The sequence below is a fragment of the Lytechinus pictus genome, chromosome 15 (genome assembly GCF_037042905.1).
Source record: "Lytechinus pictus isolate F3 Inbred chromosome 15, Lp3.0, whole genome shotgun sequence".
Lineage (NCBI taxonomy): Eukaryota > Metazoa > Echinodermata > Echinoidea > Temnopleuroida > Toxopneustidae > Lytechinus > Lytechinus pictus.
In genome coordinates this window covers 3,113,714-3,134,939 of record NC_087259.1, presented here as the reverse complement: position 1 = coordinate 3,134,939, position 21,226 = coordinate 3,113,714, and positions in this window count along the sequence as shown.

Genomic DNA, 21,226 nt, shown 5'->3' with positions numbered 1-21,226 from the left:
AGGGGGGGGTAGAAAATGGGGGTAATAGAGACACGTAAAAAAAAAAAAAAAAAAAGGTAGAAAACTGAATTATCGAGAATGATAGATTAAGAAATTTAAAAAAAAGGAAGAAGAAGAGAGGAGAGAAACATATTGGCAGTGAGGGGGAGAGAGAAAGAGAGATAGGGGAGTAGAAAGAGCAGGGTTAGAGAGAGGGAGGGTGGAGGGTGAGGTGATGAATGCATTTGTCTATGTGTGAGTGAGTGAGTGTGAATAATAGAAAGAAAGGAGAGAGAGAGCGAGAGAGAGCAAAGGAGGGGATAAGACAGGAAAATGGCAAAATGGTACTATTATGATAGATTGTTGGTTATGAAAGGAGTCCAATATCACCAAGAAAGTAGGGTAATCTTCAGAAGAAAAAAAAACGGTTTGGAAAAAAACTTGTTTTCATAGACGTACACAAGCATGACAAGGTGACAAGAAAGTCCTGATTGAGTGCTTTAACTTCGGAGGTTGAAAAAAGTGTGGGTAAAGATGATTGATCGGTGATAAAGAAAGCAACGGGAGTTATGAATTGGGATAAGTGACTGGAATAAGTGGATGAAATATTACGACGCCCATCCTACAGCTGGGCATCAATTTTCACTGAGCCCCCCTCTTTGTGTCACCCATTTTTTTTAGCAAGCTAGGTTAAAGCGCATACCCGGTTTCGATAGGTTTTCATATAGACTTCATAATGCAATATCAATACAAAAACTAAATTGATTTGCTAGGTACTGTATAATGCCTCCCCTAAAAAGAACAATATTTTGTTTGACAAACTGAATTGTACTATGGAATGCATATACATAATACATTATACCATTATTAAAGAGGATTTAGCCATTGCCTACTGGATCCGGGCGCTCCCTTTACCAGCCTATTGAAATTACACATTTCAATATTTAAACAAATGAATGTCGAAATATATATTTTTTTCTTTTGACCATAGGACGACATCCACAATTCATAAAGCAATGAAGTTTATGCCCTACAGTAAGCTTGCGGATCGTCATTTCTTTTCCTCAAAATTAACCATAATAGTTTCAACGTCTAGAAATAACCTGAAACTTATAAATATTTGACATCCGAAGTGAAATATTAAATAACCGATTGTACAGCGATACAGATTGATTTTTGTTCTTCTGTAAAATAAAAGATACATGCGCTTTAACCGTGATCAGCATTGTGGCTCGTGAAGTCCATAGAGAGTTTGATGTGACAGATAGTTACGCGTAATGAAATCACGTCATTCGCTGTCATCATTTTGGCCGTTGACAGTGGCCTGGCATGGCGGTGTAGATCTAACTGATTTTGAAAGTAGATTGTATCCCATCACCGCTGCATTCGATCACGGCTCCTGATAGCCACCGCCTTGAACAGTTCTAAAGTGGCTTAGCTGACCGCACATCAATGTTATATAACGCGTTTTTTTTATTTTTTTTTAAATCCTCCATTCACTTACATTTCTGATAAGAAGAGCATTTTTGGGTCCTGACTTCATGATGATTTTGTTCTATATTTTTTTTTGTTAAATAAGTATCTTATATTTATTCATTTTTTTTGGGGGGGGAAGAGAGTAATATTTCATAATCATGTAAAAGAAAGATCGAAAGAAAAACTTAAACTTACCAAACAAGTTTTTGTCCCAACCGTCATATACAGAGAGGGGAAATCGGAGAAAAGGAGACTAAACGAGTGGTATGAACTTCTCTGATTGAATGAGAGTGGACTTTAGGAGGATTTAAAGTAAATGAAAAGAGAGAGAGAGAGAGAGAGAGAGAGAGCAGGAGAGCGAGAGAGAGACATAGTTGAATAAATGACAGAGAAGCATTTATTGATTACATATTTTAGTGATAGAAATATGAAAAATATTTAACTCTTCGAAAATTGTTCTTTTTTCACTCGGGATATTCCTCAAGCGTGATCTCAGGTAGATATGAAACTACCATAATACTGAAATCAATATCTAATCATCATGGCTCCGTCCTACAAAGAGATACGATTGATCCAATCAACCACAACTATGGAAAGGCAGCAACGCCAACATCTAAAATACATGTTGGTTCAAAATATTTTCTAGATTTGATGCATAATCATACAATCATTGTTTTTTAAAAATTCAGTATGCTCCTCTTTATTTACAAAAGACATCATGGAAATTTCCTCGAGAAAATGTTATGACATTATTGGATTTCCATATAGATAAAACTGATCAGATCAATCGTTACTCTTTGTAAGACGAGGACCTGGACTTCTTGATATCAAATCTCTCAGTTACATTCAGATATCATTGGAAAACAAAGTGTTATAATAAACAGGGCGAACACAGAAAGTATTTTTGATATATTTCTTTCAGAAAAGCAAAAAATTTTTTTTATTGAGTTCACAAGGAAGAAGAAGAAGCAAAAATATACGTCACACTGATTGGCTAAGGAAGGTCCAGATGCATGATCTAAGTAAAGGCGCTACAAATGGTTTTTAAAACGGAATGATGAATTCTATACAGCTATACGCTATTACTATGTATAATGTTATCTAACTAAGGTATTAAAGTAGTAACAGGGATTTCAATCATAGCATATACAATTACTCTTGATAGGGGGGTATATCTATATTGTCACACACTTGAATAGGCTGATGCCATGATTTTACTCCCGTCGGTGTACATATAACACGTGGTGAATTTTTTTTTAACGATTTCAAATTTTTGAAAAAGTTTCCCAAAGACAAAACTACATGACGTATGTTTTAAAGTAAAGTTTAAAAGATTTGACTAGCTAGTTTGACGGTTACTTTTCGGTAAGAACAAGTTCAATTGAGAGGGCACGGAAAAGACGCCAGAAACTGGCGTTATATTAATATCACTGTTTGGATACATTCTTGTTCGAGGGAACATTTCGCTCTAACATGAGTGAAAGCATCTTGAATTCTTCATGACATTGAATTTAATCAATCCCCTCGATCTGAACTTTCCATACTCTAGCAAAATTGTCAAGTCTGCATTACATAGAAGAATGCAACTCTGTAAATACATGAACAATCTCCCGCGCAATCCCGCTGTTGACATTGTCACAAGTCACGTGACAGAAGTGTTTGAAGAGTATCACTTGAATAAAACATGAACCAAGACGGTCTTAGCCTCAATTTCTATCTTAACACATGAAGATAAATAGGTCACGGGTTTTTGGAGGTAGAGAGGAAGGGGAGAGGGGTGATTAAAGATGTCCGATTTTCATCCCAATATTCATCATGTCACCGTATTCGCTCTCTGCCATCGAAAATGTAAACAAATGGTCAGTTCTGTCTTCATGTGAATGCCCCCATCCTGCCCAAACCAGTCAGGAGTGATAATCACCGTTCATTCATCAGCGCTGATTTAACGACCCCCCTTTTACAGCCTGCCGCGGTTGTACTTTCTTCCTAACCATAATACACCGCCACCCATCATGTTCTCCAATTATTTTGACACCTTGCAAGAGCCGTGTTATAGGAACTCTTAACTGGGGACTCACCGCCCATACAGTCAGGGGGAAAAAACAAACATTATTGGCCGACATTGGAATCGGAGGAATTACTGATTTTTCGGAGAGAACAGAAAAATCCTGGGAGCGGGATTTATGATGGTGTTTTCCCTGTATTTATTGCTTCCTTGATTCGTTGGAGCTCGGATTGTGGCAGTGTTTTGTTTGTAAATCTAGAGCCCAGACGAGCGATGATTTTTCTGAATTGAAATTCCCCGATGACAAATGGTGTGATTTTGGTATATATATCTCCAGTCTTCGACTCATCACCGTGATTACCCTGACATTTTTCCTTTTCTAATCATTCATCTGTGACTTTCATTGAATCAAGCCTTTTATGCAAACTAATGCATACATCTCTTAAAAGAAATATATAATTTTTTAATATCAGAGAAATTATGATCGTTTAGGAAAAATTTATTTTGCTACTAAAATAAACTCTACTTCATTCCTCCTGCATGTGCATGCATATACAAAAAATCATCTCAGCTTAAAGATATATCTAGGCAAGTAGGCAACTATCTATTTCTTGGCTTTCTTATGGTTTGTTTAGGTTATGCTGGGCGTATCGTTAAAATGCATTGATAATTTCAGTGAAGAGCTCTTTTTCATCAGTAGCATTTTATATTCCATTTCATATATTTAGGGCAAAACATGATTTCTGCTGTATGCGGCACATTTCGGTAAATCACCAAAATGTGCCGTACGATATGTTAGAACATATTTTGGTAAAACATATTGCCAAAACATACATACATGACAATTTCATATGTCGTTACCATGACAATGCAGAACAGTGGCGTATTAAGCCATACATTTTGAGGGGTCAGACATAGCTTATCAGGCAACAATTGTAAAAAATTGTATAACCATTTTGACATATTTATAACAAAACGGTAATTTTGTGATAGATTTTGACATGATATTCAGAAAAAAAATTATATTTCGTCCTTCTTTCTTTTTGTTAATCTTTCCTTATTTTTCTTGGTCATGATTTTTTTTGGGGGGTCCCATAGCTGCACATTTTGGTAACAATATATCACGTCAGGCATACATGTTTAAGCTCTATCGGCAGATTTTGGTAACAAATTTGCTTTACCAAAATGTGCAATTTATCTTATATGCTGTAACAAAGGTGTTCTTTGCCGGAAGCATGGGTTTGCATTTTTTTAAACAAGAATAAACAAAAAATTGACTCAACATTTGTACATTGTACATCATGGCGTGTGAGAAGATGTGCGCATGTCGATCGGATGCGTGTGTGAAAATGTTGGATGACCTTCTGCGTGTTAAACCTCATCAAGTAAAGTCTGAATTTACCGTTATATATACATATTATGCTTAAAGGGATGGTCCAGGCTGGATATATAATATCTCAATAAAAAGAGTAAAATTCACAAAGCGAAATGCTGAATATTTGATCAATATCGGATAACAAATAGCAAATTTATTGAATTTTAAAGATTTGCATTATTCCGTTGAAACAGTTCTAGACATGTCTTTATGACAATTCATTAGGTGGGATGATGGTGTCATATCCCCACTTGTTCTTTTGTATTTTATTATATGAAATCGGGTTCATTCAAAAAATGTATACCAAGAAGTAAAACAATTGGATTGACAACTGATTAAGTGCATTAGTTATTTACTGTCGCAACTTCTTTCATCATAGTGGAGACACATCATTAATACACATGCATGAAAAAAATGAAACATTTATGATTTCATGTAATAACATAAGAAAAAGGAGAGTGGGGATGTGACATCATCAGCCTACTTAATGAATATTCATGATGATGTGCATATAACTGTTTTCACAAAATATTGATAAACTTAAAAAATTTAATAACTTCGATATTTGTTATCTGATTTTGATAAAATTTTCAGCATTTTGCTCAGTGAATTTTACTCTACCATCCCTTTAAGGAATCTTTAGAAAAAGAGTGACTGCACGGTTACGATAGGAACACTTGAAGCGATGTGCTTTCACACTCTGGTCCACACCAATCTCTTCAGATTTAGTTGTCAAGGGATGCACTTCCATGTTGACTATAGGATCACGCATTATGGAATAGCAATGAGAAGGTGTCACATTTTAAAGAGTCAGTGACGGGATTGGTAACAAATGACTCGAACTAAGTGCACTTGGCGATAATAAGCGCACGCCTAACCACTTTACACACACCTCTGAAGTACGAGTACTCCACCTATACTCGCGAATTTGATTTAACTTCAAGAGAGGGAGAGAGAAAGAGAGAGAGAGAGGGGGGGGGGGGTGTCACAGTCACTCCAACGAAATCGACTCCAGACCGATCAAATCTATTACGTTATTACCAATGACATACCATCGGTCGGTTTGGAGTCGGTATAGTTAGTTTGATTGGGGCAATGAGGAAAAGTCTTGACGTCACGTTGGCTGTTGATAAAAAAAAAATCATTTTTATACAAAAATTGTCATTCATATAAAGAACAAGATCATTGACGATTTGGCGAAATCTCTCAAATAATTACAGAATCTTAATATTTTTCTTTGTGACATCCCTTTTGGGCTACCATTTTATGACTCGTATCATGAATTGGAGTTTCTTATTGCTGATGAAGCGAAAGCGATACCATTCAACATTTATGTGCCAAAAATCTCATAAAAGTTTAAGCGTTTTTTTAAATGATTTTCTTGGAAAGTAACTTTGGCAAGTCATTTTCAGATATGACAAAAACAAAATGTTGCCCCATGTCTGCGCACCTATTCACCTTAAACACAATTCGGGGATTTTGACGAGAAAGGCTGCATTTTGAGGCTGTTACATAAAATTTCTGATATTCAATATTTTCCCACCATTATGAGTGTGATTTTTGTTAATATCTGTTTTTTGTATGTACTTGGGGTGTTATTTGTGGTCGTTTTGGGTCTTCTTTAATTAGGATCGCGGATACGCGTGGGCACAGCCAATACTAATACTAATAATTACTACTACTACTACTACTACTACTACTACTACTACTACTACTACTACTACTACTACTACTACTACTACTACCACCACTACTACTACTGATAATAATGATAATAATAATAACACTGATATTAAGTGAAAAAAAAAAAACTATTATAGTGATTGCTGATGTTGCTGTTTCATTATTTGTATTAGGTATAAGTTAAAATTTTTCCTATCGATGTTTTGTATTAAACTAAAAAGAGGAAACAATATAAACTTTATTAGTGGTGATTTGACCTGTACAGTATCTACCACACCTATATAGATGTAGTCTTTGCAATTATCATTACCATCTACATCCATTAACAACGTAAACTTCGCAACCTTACTCCGTGAAAGGTAAATTGTCAATTAATTACATGTTTTTGTAGGGAAAAGTTAATGCTGCTTCAATTGACCAGCATGACACTGCAGCATGATTTACAATACTCACTTAATATGACTTTTACTGTGTATTTTGTAATTTTCGATTTATTCTATAAACTTCATTCATAGGCGTGAATATTCCGTACTTTTGTACGTACGGTAGCTGCATTTTGTAATCATTAACACGCTTTTTTAAACGAATGTCGTGAATGACATGTTAATTTTATGGTGACTTTGCAGAACTGAATTTACATTCCAGGGTTGTTGCAGTAAGGACGCAAGTGTTTTTTATGTGTGTTTGTATTGGAAAGGGCACGGGGAAAGGTCTATCAAAATGTTTTTACTTACTCCACACTGTAAAAATGCTGGTTAAATTATAAACACGTCATTACGCTAACAACTATTTTTAAGTTTTAAACAAATTGTTAAAAAAGAATAAAACCATCTCAAAAGAGTTTAACCAATTGTTAAAAAGTTTTAGCGATCTGCTATTTGAGTGAGAGGCTTAATTAACGTGCTAAAATATTACTGTGCATCAATACAGCTTTTCCATCCATAACATTTCGCCCGACAGAAATTTTGATGTAAAGCATTTTCATTGACTTAAGTCGGTCGAAATTTGGGAAGGCAAAGAAGTGTTCCAAGTGGGCCTAGCTATTTCAGACTATCCCAATTATTACGACGTCGGGAAGACTATGATCATGTTAATAATAGACAGCTTACGATCTTGCAATGCAACTTCTACGATGCGCGTATTGGATCAACATATACTTATGCGCCTGCAAAAGACAATAATATTGGTAACTGTTCTGTGCAAGTGCGAAAACAATATTTTTTTCAAAAATAAATACATCACAGAAGTTAACAAATCTAAACCTGTTTTCTCTGAAAGACTTGCGTCGTAAAAAAAAAAAATTTGACCGGTCAAAATCTTGATCTGGTTTATGACATAATGTGCAAATAAAGTATGTGTAATCGCAGTGAACATCCGGGAACCTTACCGTGATCGCCATCAATGGCATCCCACTGTGTAATAGTCTATCAAATTATGATGTCACAGACTCTGTATGACCATCTGTTGACGTTCGGAATAAGCTCCTGTCAATTTCAGCTTGACTTGTTTACAGTTTGTTTATGAATTATAAATAGAATGATAGATTGTAGGAATGGCATGGTCTACTGGTTCTGTAATCAGTTTATGTGGTTCGTTCTGTTCGGAGCTCTAGTCTCTGCGTAAGGTCATTCTAAAAAAAAATGCTACGTTTCATGAAATCCTGACTCAACCATCTTTCAGCCAACATTTTCCGAAAATGAAAGACAACAACTCCAATTAATCGACAGGCTGCTTAAAGGCCAAAGATTCCCCGATTAGAAAATGACAGCAGATTGGAATTACTGTGTTACGGATTTTAATTATATGAATGTTAACAAACTACTGTCTTGTTTGTATGTTCATGTACTAACAAGACCACACATGAGCAAGAATGAAGAAATTATACTTTCATGCGTTATACACAACATCAGGGCCCCGTAACGCAAAGGTCAGCAATGAATAGCAAACATAAAAGAACACTTCTGATTGGTTCCTAGTCAGTATTTTGAACTAAATGCGCATGTAATAATGATCTTGATTGGTCAGTCCATTTAGCGATTGATCGCCATTCTTTGTGTTACGAAGCCCTGACCATGATTATTCATAGCTAGCTCATTGCTATTACTGCGCACCAGTTTTAAAAACGTGATCTATGGTAGATGTGAAGTTACCGAAGGAAATTAATATCTAATCAATTTTTCTTGTTGAAATTACTCTGTGAATTCGTTATTTGCATATGATATCAGCTTGGATTCAATAATTGTATATGCTTTTATGGCAATGTGAATGGTTAGTTCTGGCGTTAAGAATCGATTGAGCGATTTTTGTATACACCTGATGGTAGAGGTTTGTTTTTAAGTAACGACCAATTTATAAGACGCCATTTACTTATTTGCTGCATAACCGTATACCCTTTTGAAAAATAAGAATACACATACTTAACATTATGAATAATTAGTTAATTTGTGACATCTTGCTTATAAAAGCCCCCAATTACTGTTAACCACTGGTGCAATTAACAAAAATGAAAGGGCATTCGTTGAGCTGACCCAAATCTAGAAACACCGATCCTGTGTCTTGTCGGTTAAAGGGACGGTCTAAGCATTTCATTAATTATGAAAAGTCAATAATATTTCGCTACTTAGACACTCGCCCGACCTCTATGTGGGTCTCTAAACAATGGCCAAGGACGTTCTTGATCAATATTGAATGATGAAAATTAATTACTCGTGACCAGTTCCGAGCAAGCCCCCCTAGAATGATCTTTATCTGACTGTTTTTGTCTATATGGTTGGTGGGTCGTGTGATCTTCTATACTGGCAATGATGACTAGATCAGCTCTCAGTATTAATAAAGAGAGGATATTTGTTTATCGAGAACAAATATGCAATGTCTGAATTGATTTGTGTATTCATTAGCCCCGGTTTTCTATTAGCACTTAGTTTATTTCCTCTCTTTGTATTTGGGTTTCAAATAGTTATTAGGTTTAACATTGTTTGGTAATTTTCCATGCTTACTTGCCAACAAAAATTAGTGCGCAGGAATAATAGAAAATGTTCCATGCTGTCCATAATGATTACAAAACCCTAATGATGATGGATGTATGATTTGCCTTGTACTTTAGGAAACGAAACGGTTTAATAATAAGGATCATTTATTCTAGAAATTAGGGTATTGTATTAAACCATTAAATGTTTAGTATTCAAACTTCATTGTTATTAACTCGCATTCATGCAAATATTGAGGCTATTCAGGAATGTAATGAAAATTGACATTATCATTGCAATTACTGTCACACTGCTTTCCTGGGTGGTATTCGTGCTGATTAATTATGCCATCAAATGCTTCTATCACGAGAATTTTGTTAAACTTTCACTCGTGCCCTCTTTTATGTAGTATCTTTTGTTGAATATTTTAAAAAATTGCCTTAAAACAGATAAAAAATAGACAAAATAAAACCATCGTTTTGTTATTACATGATAGTAGCTAATTGAATATTGAAACCACTTTGACTACTACTTTTCCTATACTACTACTACTACTACTACTACAACAACTACTACTACTACTACTACTACTACTACTACTACTACTACTACTACTACTACTACTACTACTACTACTACTACTACTGCTGCTGCTGCTGCTGCTACTACTACTACTACTACTACTACTACTACTACTACTACCACCACCGCTGCTGCTGCTACTACTACTACTACTACTACTACTACTACTACTACTACTACCACTACTTCTACTTATTACTTTTAGTTACTTTTTTATTTCTTCGTTAAAGTTTACAATTACAACAACTGCAGCTTCCTCTCTTGGCTAATTCTGTTTTTATTTCGTCTTTATTTTCTATTGTTTGCAAAACTTAGTACCATTATTTCAGGATTATTCTAACCTTAGATACCAAGCCAAACACTTGACATACATAATTATTTGTTTTATATCTGAAATGCGTAAGCATACCAACAGTCTAACCTATTTCAAAGATCAATATTTTTCCCCTAAACTAGGCATGACGTACATCTAGACTTATTGCAAATGCATTAAATTCAATTGGAATGAATAATCAGAGTGTACATGTAGCTAACATTAGTTATTTTGTTCTTCTTTCATTTGTTCACATCCATCCTACAGGTTCCCATCTTATCGAGCTCTTCTTGATGGTCAAGAGGATAAGAGACTGGTCTGTCTCAAATATCTACAGCGAAGTGCATCACCCCGGTATTGCATCCCTGTACTATTCCTGTGTTACCCCATACACTGCAAGAGTTTAGGAACCCATCTCACTTCTCAACCAGCTCCTAGCTACCGCTCTGGATCACATGTGATCGTGAACGAAATCAAAGGATTGAAAACGCTTATCAGATCATTCAATTTCACCTCATCTGTTTATAATAAATACAGTGAATCCTGTTATCATAGCGGTCTTAGAAGCATTTGAGGTGTGACACCTTTCAATAATGTAGCACTGATTAATTCTTCTGAACTTAGTTGGCGTCAACAATATTTTGTCTTCGAAGATATTTCGGATTTTTTGTTTTACTTTGACCTACTTTGTAAAGATGACTTTTCTTCAGTTTTCCCGTGACTGATTCGCCGTATGGTTTAGTTTAGCATCATTGTATCCAGTCGACAGGCATAAACACATAGCCAAAATGCTTATTATCATTAAAAAGTATAGAGCCCCCTCTTACGGATCGCTTTGCATACTCGTCATCTGGAATTGATATATTGCTTTCATCCGTTCGTGCTGTTTTTAGCACCCAGTGTTTGGAAACGCGTGAAGAGATAAATAACACTTTACGGGATAATTGTGGATAATTATCTGACTCATTGGTAATTCCCTTGACGACAGCGACATCGACTACCAGGATGATGTCAAGGCGGTCAAGCAAATTTCGACAGACGACGAGGAAGAGCGTCGGGCAAAGAAGGGTGAGTATAAAAACAAAATCCCACTAAGATATAAGAAGTAAACACAGTGTAGTAAAGGTATGCATTTAACAAAGACATTGTAGTTGATATTCATACACACACCCACACACTCAATGAAATCCACACCATGCATGCATCTATGCAGCATCCCCCACACACACACGCACACCCTGGAATGAATGCATACAACATTATTTCACCCACCCACACACATACAAGCGCCATCCCATATACACACATACGTAAATGCAATAATAATCACAATCAATTTTTGCCAAAAAACGATATACAAGGAGATATTGCAAGAGTAATAAAATGAGATAATTGCTAACAAAATTTACGAATGAATGTTTGGATTAGCAGTCGACAACCTGCTCTGTTCTGCGTTTTCCAGTTCAAAGCATTATTGCATTTTTAAAACACGTATTTTATATGTAATAGAATCATTCCTATAGTTCTCAAAGCGTAAAACAATTAGCATTTAACTAAATTTCATGCTTACGTGTGTCATGGTTGCATTTTCGACATCGCTCAATTACATCAATTTTACATAACACAATTTAAAGATAAATGAAAGTTGCCGTAAACAGTGATTTAATGAGAAATTCTGTAAAACCAAGGTTAATCATCACTATGTCACCCTCGATCTGGTTCTGTTACATAAACTGAACTTTGTCAAATCATGTAATCTGACCTGAAAAATCAAACGACCACCAACACAGAGGGCAGATGTGGGACAGTGTAAAATTATTGCTTAGACAAATACCCGACATTTTGGTGAAATGTCATGGCTAATTTTATTCTTTCTCAGCAATTATACAATTCTTCCAGAATACGTTGTTACATATTTGTTTTGATTCATACATACACACTTTGGTAGTCATTTGGATTCTGTATGAACTTATTTTACTACAACTACATCTGGCATTTGTCTTAAACGTCATTTCAAAAAGATCTTTTTAAAGGTCTCTAATAGTGCGAACAAAGATGAAATTGCTCGAGCGTAAACAATTTGCTTTCTGCAGTGGGTTTAAATCATCGATTATTTAGGTGCACAATCCAATTATTTGTATATTCAATGCCCCCCCTCCCCCCCCAAAAAAAAAAAAAAAAAAAAAAACTAGCAATGATAATTGCATGCAATATTAAACGTCACAATAGATTGATTTGACGTGAGACTCTGAACGGCTCACATTTATATCTTTTGATCAGCAGGTGCTATATTCATTTCTGGTCCATACTTAGAGGTGTTAAATCCATAAAATAAGTATGAGGAAACAATAACGAATTATTACTAGGTCCCGCTACTGACTACCACTCCCCTTCATGGTAGTTATGAGGAGGTCAGCTCAAATGACCTAGGGTTGCTTTAGCAGTGCATTTTAGATTGCACTGCTTGGTATTGCAGTATTGCAATATATAGATATTAATTTTCTTTAATTTGTATAAAATTAAAGAGTTGGCTAATACGGAGAAAGGGAATGGCGATGAAAGATTAATATTAAACATGTTTTTTGATCAAGGTCAACATGTCTATGCAATTCTAGCATTAAAATATACATGTTTGCATTGTATTCAAATGCTGCATAAGTTGAGCTCTACTGCTGACTGACTTCCAGATTATTAAGATATATCAAAGCAAATTATATTCCAAATATTATGATTCCCTAAAACTTCCCGGATAATTGCTTATTATCTTTTTTAATTTTAATCGATTGGATATATTATTAGTAGTAGTTGCTGGCATTGGCATATGATATGACCAATCAGATTTTGAAGCTATAAACCTTCGACACCCGTAAACCATTTTTAAAAATATTTATTTATCATTCATGTCTTCTGGGACGGGGGCTGCAACCAACGAGAGAGGTCACACTGTTCCCCACCCCCCCCCCCCCACAGCCACGCCATTGCGAAAAATTTTCTCTGTCAACCTTAGCATGTTTAACTGAATGCATCACACACACATACAGACAAGACAATTCTTCTATCTCCAAGGTTCCGCGAAGTCATAAACCACACCTCATTTTTAATAAACAATTGCTCATGGGGATAGTAAAAAATCCGGCTTGCAGATGATAGTTCTTAGGGTACAGTACAGTCCCTTATAAATGACAAGGTGACTGCGTTCATGAAGCATTTTCACTGCTGTCATGTCTCGTAAATTATTACAATTTTAACACAAAAAGGTTTCAATTAATATAATTGAAAATGACTCCAGGGATAAAAGCGAGAGAAATCATGCGATCCATTGACAACGATTGCAACTTTACAGTGCCAGCATCTTTTTCCTCGACAATGCGGATAAATGTACACGTTTATCAAATATTCTTTTACCTTCCATTTATATTCTCAATCATTACGATATTGAGGCGATAGTGATGCACCAATAACTTAGTTATTCGATGTATTGACAATTATATAGAAATTATCATCAGATCATTTAGCCTGAGCGTATTGGTTCAATGCATAATGCAAACCATAAAATTTGGTGCAAATGTCTTCCGACCATGAATAAAGTCCAATCCATTTTAATTTAATAAAGGTCAATAATTTGTTGCAGATGTATTTTGAAGGGGTTTTTCTTAAACTAAGGAAAATAAAAGCATTTGGCTGCATGGTCGTTTGCTATTTGGTGTTTACAATATGGTGGACAAAGGCAGCTTATCATTCATTTCGAATTGAAAAAGAGATGTATGTAATAAAAGAAGTACTATGCTTTCCCACAACAGTGCTACGCAAAACTATTCAAGATATAATTATGTTAATGTCTTTTTAGTAATATTAGTTAAAATCTGTACATTGAATGAATTTAACACAGACAGAGGATTCATCAATTAATTAAATGAAGTCTCTTTTTTATGATATCTTTAAGTGCATGGGGACGGTGCATTAGGAACGGAGGTTGACCCTTTCGACTTGGCATTCTCCTCAAGTGATGATATATGCCCCCTAGCCCTATCATTCTCCACACCATTTAATCAAACAGGTTAGCGGGGGCGGCACACTTCAAGCTTTTATTTTATTAACATCTCCGTCAGTCATAGAGTGGTAACCATTATTTGTATGCAAAGATGAAATTGAATTACTAACAATACAAATATAATCATAAGAATTATTTACAGATTGAATTAAAATTTTCGGGGATATTTATTGATTTTTTTTTTTGGTGACTGTTTACTTGTAATGTGCATTAAAAATATTTTAAGTGACAGATTGCTAATGCATTGGAATTTCTTTTTATTTATTTTTTGTACAAAGGGGGTCTTATTTGGAAATGTAAGCAGTTCAAAATGCATAAAAGAGGCCGCATAAAAATGCATTATTTAAACTTGATATTTATCCCACAGTGTATACCCTGTTGTACTTTTCCTTCTCTAATGCAAACCGCCCCCAATCATGATGATAATGATGATGATGATGATTGTGGTGGTGGTGGTGGTGGTGATGATGATGATAGTGATGATGATGATGACGATGATGATGATAATGATGATAATGATGATGATGATGATGGTGGTGGTGGTGATGGTGATGGTGATGATGATAGTGATGATGATGATGACGACGATGATGATGATGATAATGATAATGATGATGATGATGATTATGATGAGGTTGATGATGATAGTGTGTAGTAACCAGTCATGCCGCAACCTTGTGGGCTTTGGTATTCATTATATTTCAAGAAAGACAATTTTAAATCTATCAAGTATTTGATGAAAATGTACTACCATAACACACACACGTTTTGAAAAGGTGCATATTTCGCCCAACTATAGTTGCTCTCCAACCCCCACTACGCCTAACAATATCAAAATCATTCGGCGGTATGATTATGGGTTTTGCTTTTCGTTTTTTACATCTGTATCTTTTTATCTTACAAAGAATGAAATAATTATACACTCATACAAGTAAAAGGTGTATGATAGGCGGATGGTAATATGGTGGCATACTTTTGCTGCTATTTTCCTAACTTCCAATTTGCATGACTTGGCGCTGCGCTATGAATCCACCCTTCGTGTCGAGTGGTGTTTGGCGCCGAATCCTATGACAAACCATTTATTATCATAGTCACCTATCCCCGATGAAACTGGCCGCCCAGCAGACACTCAATTTCACGCTGTTGGGATTTTAGCCCGTTCTTTTCGTTTCATCTTCCGCGGGATACTTATTAACCCAACACAAACAAAAGACGAGATGTCTGCCTTTTTTGGAAGCAACATCCGCCAACGACTTCCCGCCATTGACTTCCCGCCAAATTTTTTTACGGCGTTGTACATTAGCACGTCTATCCTTTACAGCGATACTGTATCAGGCTAAAAGACGTATTGATTGATGTAACACTTGCCAAAGATTCGCTCAAAATGGCCATACCCTGTAAAAGATTGAAATGCCATCATCTTTTAGCGGAGCCAAGGTTAATCATGGGGGATCATTTGTCATTCCACCTACCTGCTATACCGATATTTTTTTCCTACCAGGATTTGTGGATATGTTCAGACTTATATGGGGTTAATAGTATCATAAAATTTTCTTTTACAAAGTGCCAGTATAGCTGTCATATTGATGCACGTTTTTATAAACTTTGACTATCTTCTTTAGATGTCAGAGGGGTATCGACACGATTCTGGTATAAATTCACGCCCGTTTTGTTAAAATGATTGTGGGGCAGTGTGCCTTAAAATCGCTCCTTGAAATCACTACTTTACCCTTCTCTAAAACGGCAACCGAAGCATGGTAGAATTTGACACTGTCTCATCAAAACAATGCACCATATTGTAAAGTAATATGTTTGCCATAGCTATTTGAAAATTGATTTTCGATATTTGTAGTTTGCCATAAACTTAGAATTACAAGTAATTATACAGTTAATTGTATATAGTTCATTGCCTAGAATCATCGAATAGTTGTGCACTCTAAAACAAATCAGTAAAAAAATGTTTAGTTAATTAGGTCGGCTGGGTGCAACTGTTATTCTCGTCATATCTGACTATTTTCTAGGATTTTACTAGTAAGAACAGAGTTATTTCTGACTAGAATATACATGTATGTCAGCAATGTGACTATCAGTGCTTGTCATATCAGTTGCAACCAGCTGACTACTGGTCTAGTCAATTTGACTGATTTTTAAGAGTGTATTGAGCAGGTTTTTACCCATGGCTGCTAACGATGACAGAGTTTGTGATATAGTTTATTTTATCATTTTCTCTCGAATTCAAATAGAATAATACTCATGTCATGTTGTGATATACAATGATTTGACAAAGAATTGTCAATTTAAAGGTCAAGTCCACCCCAGAAAAATGTTGATTTGAATAAATAGAGAAAAATCTAACAAGCACAACACTGAAAACTTCATCAAAATCAGATGTAAAATAAGAAAGTTATGACATTTTAAAATTTCGCATACTTTTCTCTAAACAGTTATATGCACAACTCAGTGATATGCAAATGCAAGAATCTATGATGTCCATAACTCACTATTTCTTTTGTTGTTTATTGTTTGAATTATACAATATTTCAATTTATACAGAATTGACAAAAATGTAAAACTTGACCGAACTACATAATGTTAAACAATGTTAATTCCACAAGTTCAGGGAGGAATAAAGCTCGATTTCAAATGACATGGGTGAGAAAATCAGAATATTTCATATTTCAGATAATAAAATACAAAATAAATAGTGAGTACGTGGTGTCATCAGTCCCCTCATTTGCATACTGGCCAGGATGTGCATATAACTGTTGTGTGAAATTAAGCGAAACTTTAAAATGTCATAACTTTCTTATTTTACATCCGATTTTGATGAAATTTTCAGTGTTATGATTGTTGGATTTTTCTCTTTTTATTCAAATCAACTTTTTGTCGGGGTGGAGTTGTCCTTTAACTAGCATGTGGGTAAAATTTTCACTCTTACAGTATACAGTATAGACCATCATCAAACCTCAATAAACCCACTTATCTCTGGTGAATTAAGATAAATGTACATGCGATTTGAATGGCATTTTCAACCATGAAACGGAGCTGTAATTGAAATTGCGACAAACGTGATGTGTATGTTCAATTTTTTCACTGGTGGAATCTCCATGAGACTAAACATGCGTGACTTGACCTTAATATACGCCAGATGGCAAGTTCATATGGTTAACATTAATGGGAGATGACTGGTACATAGTAATTATTTCTAATATTAAGCGATGCGTATAGCTCAGCATGAAGGGTAGTTGCCAAATGTTAGGGGAAGCTTTAGAGATAATATATTAATGGTCTCCCGCTATTTCTAAACAGGAGGAAACATTCGAGTCTCAGTAGGTATATGTCTTGATTTTTTAGAGACAATAACACACGCACTACATTACTTGTTAAATGAGTATTGCCTTATAATACATACAAACAAAATGGATTCTTAAGTCAAGAAAAAGAAAGTATAAAGTAATCTAAGAATCGCTCATTACGTTCCATGATTGACACATATCTTGATGCTTCCAGAATCAATCAATACGAAAAGAGGTTGGAAATTTTAATAACATTTATATCAAAAGAACCTATATTTGCAAATCAATGGCGTGGGTTATAGGCAAATTGACAGGATTACTCACAACTGTACTCGGATGTTTCTCAATTAGTTTTTTTTTTTTTAATTGATTAAGAGTTATTCGAAACAATATTTTTTTTTTTGAAGGTGTCAGCTTTCTTCAAACACAAATATAGCGAATCCATTTTTACAAATCAGTATTTGAGAAAAGGAAGGAATAGGCCATTTAAACCTCTTAAATTGGCAACTATTGAAAATGATCAAAATTAAAGCGTTTATTAAAATTTACCTGCATAACTATTTTGGATCCTTGCACACTTGTACATGTATTATATCCAGTGCCATTACATTATTTTTTCAACGTGTGATGATGATGATGATGATTATTATTACTATTGATATATACATGTATATATTTGTTGCCAATTTGGAAAACCATCCGTGCTTTAATGCTTTATGAAATAGATATTACTACGGAACTGTTAGAGAAAGCGACCACACCTTGCAAACATCATTCAGAATGTAGTCGCTAAATGAGATTTTAATGGCGATAATGTGGCAATTCATTCTGCTCCACTATTTCTAGTTCCACATGGAATCTCATGAAAGTGGCTTGAACTCTCATTAACGTACAAGGACGTTTCAATGTGCTGCGTTGCACAGGGTTTGGGGATGCGTATATAAGATTCAATGATTGTGTGATTTTGTTCATTGTTTTTTTATAATCGGGTAAAAAAAATATTTTGTCCCATACGTTATGGACACGGAGTGGAAAGTATGATTATGTAATAACTATTTGAAACTTTGATGTGTTTTTTTTTACTTTAGGTGTGTGTACGAATTGATATCCATCGAAACTGCAGGTGGTGTGTACGCGTTGGTGTATAACAATGTCATGAGAGTGTGAGTGTCAATGTGTGTATTGATCTGATTGTACGCTCTTATATATATGGAGGGTGGATGTAGGATTATGTGTGCGAGGGTGTGTGTGTGTGTGTGTGTGTGTGTGGGGGGGTAACTATCAACATTGGTGAACTATTATGTCATATTTTTAATGATTTACTGGTCTTACGAACTGGACGAATAGACCACTCTCAACACCCGGTGATAGTCGCAAAGTTTTAAAGGTCTTTCCTCGTTTAGAGAATGAAAATCAAACTTGACAGAACAGACGCTCTTGTCAATGCGCATATACACAACTGTTGCTCAATAAATTGCAAGAGAATATCATAACTGAACGAAATGTTTATATTTCAAATACAAAGATGTTATACTAACATGAAATACATGGAATGGTACAATTTGCGTAGTGGCTTGAACATCCCTTTGCGTTTTACCCAGAAGTTGAGGATTCTAATATGAGCCCTCACTAAACTCCATTCCTTTTGAAGATGATTAAAATTCTTTATTGAATTTATCTCTAACTTTACAAGTACCTGATTAGGGAAAGGGGCGCTGCTAAATATTTATTTAATATTTTGCATACATGCCCCTGACTGGTGGATCCAGAGAAGCCCAATTGAAATTTGTAATGTAAAAATGCCGTTCAAACAGAAGCGTGCCCCCCCCCCCCTTTGAAAGTGAAGACTTTTTTTTGCTTGTCATATTTTTCCTCGGGGAAAATGGCCCCCCCCCCCCTTTTCGTAAAATCCTGGATCCTGATGCCCCCTAAAAGGAATAGACAATAAATAATTAATAATAAATAATTTAAAGCTTTTTTTTACATGAAAGTATCTGTCCTAAAACTGTTATGGTTTAGGTGGTTTACCATAGAAACGCATTTTAGTGGACGGATTTATTTAATTCATTTGAAAATCTATTTTGGTCGGTATCCGAACTAGATTTTGAAACAAATGTAAATTTTTGGGTTTTTTTGTATGAAGCTTTTTTCAAACATACTCGCGCCTGAAAAGGGCTAAAAACCAAGATATAACAATAATGTTTGTAGCTTGTTGATATTCTAAATTTGTAAAAAAAAACGTGTTCGAAACGCGTTTTTAGAAAAGATAATTCAAAGCTAAATTACTGATATAGGAACTTTAATATTCATAAATATAACAATTTTTTTTTACAAAGACACGACCAATGAAAAAAGATTTGATGGTCCCTACGCTTCTGGAATATCAATATGTTTGATGATACTCCAATATAACTTGCATTAATGAATCTTAATATCAAAGCTTTATATACATGCTTTCATATTATTGGTATGAAACATGTGTGAAAAATATTGTACGCCTAATGTTAAAGTAATAAAAGACAGTTAAATATAGATACAAGACTTCTCGTTATAAATATTATACAATAACTTGAATGATCTTCTTAACATTATTGAAATCTAAAAATCTCTTATTTCAATATTTCACTTTGTTTATTTAGTTAATCATGGTATATGTTTATACAATTTACTGTAAATTCGCACTCTCTCTAGCATACGCATGAATATTGAAAAATATATCAAATTTTTCCATCATTCCAATTTCAAATTTTTCAAAATTTGATTATGGTCTGTCTTACAAGGAGGTCTGATTGATACAATGATAAATCAAAAGTCATGTCTACATAATTTACTTAATATTTTGTTTTGTAGTGATCTTTATTCATTCAAATAAATTTCATACATACATAATCAAGAAAATATAGAACAAAATGATAATTGCAGCAGTGCAATACACAAATTAAATAACAGTGTAATAAACATAGCAGGCAAATTGTATCAGAAAAGAGACATAATCCGAACTCATGCAAAAATAACATTTCAACAACTTATGTATGCAGCTATAAAGCAAATAATAAAACAAAGACGTAACAACTACGCAAATTTAAAGAATGAATGTATATGAGCATTCTCCCGTCCCATGAGCCCCCCCCCCCTATCAGACCCCAAAGCTGAACAAACTAACACACCAACAACAAGAAACGGGAGAAAAAGACAGAACAAAAAAAAACACCATACACATAACGGAGAGAGAGAGAAAAAAAAAAAAAAAAAAAAAAAAAAAAAAGCAAAGGACAGGACAGGAACAATTAAAAGGATTTAAAAAAAAAAAAAAAAAAAAAAAAAACACGAACCAATAACAGACAGGACAGAGGTCAGTTTACAGCGATAGTGATCGATCGATTCCATGCACGGGCAGACGAGGGGCACCCCTCCCTTCCCCATCCTTTTTATTTTGGTTAATGTTTATAAAACCTTTAAATATTCCCATTTTTTATAGTGTCGCGTTAACGTATTACGCT